Here is a 2,168-nt window from a genome sequence, read left to right on the forward strand (position 1 = left end):
TTATTTCCTTCTCTTACTTGCGCGGGAGAAAGACTGGAAGAGGTGAAATAGAGAAACCCTAGGTAAGGGATTCTTTCCTTCTCTTATCATATTAAATTCAAACTTACTTGTTTAATTTCATAAATTGGGGATGTTTTTATTTTATTAATTTGAAATTACTATTGCTAGGGTTTCAGGTATATACCTTTCCCAAATCTAAAATCGTTTTCTACTGTATTATGTAAACCTAGGGTTCTGCAACTTTAAGAGTTTTTTATGATCTTGGATGTGATTCTATATCTTAGTAAGAATTTTAAGAGTTTTTTATTGTTAGGGTTTCTTTTGTTTTGTTCAGGTCTTTCATATTTTTATGATCATAAACCAATTTAGGTCTTTCATATCTTAGTATTAATTGGTTGAAACAATTGATGTTTTGTGTGATTCTTGTGATGGAAATTATGGAATTTGGTTTAGGTTGAGCTAATTTTTGTTACTAGTGGATGTTAATGGATTTAGGAATTTGCTTTTGTTGTTGTTAGGAGTAAAAGTTACATTGTAGATTAGGCCGGCGTTGTTATATAGCTGGAAAGGAGAATCTGTTACTGTATTATATCAATTTTGTTTTTATTCACTTCGCAACAGTGTTCTATCATGCTAAGCAATTGGTTTAACAGGGAAGAAGGCGTATTTGAACCCGGCGTTCGATAAGCAACGCACGTGCACTCCACTTGTAGCCTATTAGAGAACATACTCATTCCCTACCTCCACATACAAAAAATGGCATCGTTTAACTCCGCGGAAGATTTGGCAATCATCAAAGCATGGGCAGCCGAAAGTCGAGTTCTAGATCGCTCCTCGACCGAGACCCTTTGGCCGAAGATACATAACAAATTTAGCCAAGATTATGTGAACCCGAGAGGAAGAAGTGTTCAACAAATCAAGGATAAGCACAACATCATCCTAGATGCGGTAGCTGGGTTTTTTAAAATCAAACACCGGATCTGGCACTCAAGCCACCTGAGCTTGTCCCCTCTACAACTTGTACGTATATTTATGGTTTATTCGGCACAATACTTTTTTCAATTTATATGTAACCAAATAAGTTTGTGTGTTGTTTTTGTAGCACGAAACCGTTAAAGTGCGCTACTTAGAGGAAAAGGGGGAAACATTCACATTTGATGAAATCGTTTAATTCATAGTATTCATATTTTCGGAGTACCACCAGAACTCAATGGTGGGTGAATTGGACTCCATACTCTTATTTGGCTTCCAGATAGCAAAGGCCAATTCTCTGTTAAGAGTGTCTATAATGTGTTTTCTAGTGCATCTAATACTTTTGCAGGTACTAATTCTGTTTCTCCACAGGTATGGAAAGCTTTGTGGAAGTTAAATTATTTGTTTGGAAGTGCTTAAAAGATATAGTCCCAACAAGAGATAAACTAGCTAGATATGGAAATTATTTGTTTGGTTTTAAATATCAATGTTAGTAATATTATGGTACAACATTGTTCATTTAGGATCTAGATTATCTCTTGGTTTATGGTACAACATTTTCCATTTGCAAGAACATAACTCCAAATAAGACAATGTCAATAGATGTCATTAATAAACTTGTGCCTTCTGGAACCAATCTTGTTTCTTCTACTAATGGGGTTGTGCAGCCGTTAAGATGGAAACCTCCTGATAATGTTTACAAATTTTGATGCTTCTTTTATGTCAGATTCATTACAAGGTGGAATAGGGCTAATAGTTAGGAATTGTGCAGGTAGCTGCATTCGGGTGCAAGGACAATGCTTCAATGGAGGAATGAAGATAGGAGTTGTAGCTGAGGAGCTGGAATGTAAGGCTATGATGGCAGCTGTTACTCTGGCACAAACTTTAATCATGTTATCTTTGAATCATATTGACAAACTTTAATAAAATCCATCAATGATCAAACCTATTATGTTAACTGGATGAATCAAGCTTTGGTTTTAGATATTAATTCTAATTGGACAGAACACACAAATATAGTAGTGTGTTTTAGTTCACTTAATTCTAATTGGGGCCATAGCAGTTCTTACGATTTTTATTTTCAACTTCACCAACACGTACTCCACTTTATACAAAGATAGTTTTTTACTTTAGTACCGTTATAACAACTGCAACAACACGTACTCCGCTTTTTACCTATCATTTTGATTTATTTA

This window comes from Papaver somniferum, chromosome 2 (genome assembly GCF_003573695.1).
Source record: "Papaver somniferum cultivar HN1 chromosome 2, ASM357369v1, whole genome shotgun sequence".
Lineage (NCBI taxonomy): Eukaryota > Viridiplantae > Streptophyta > Magnoliopsida > Ranunculales > Papaveraceae > Papaver > Papaver somniferum.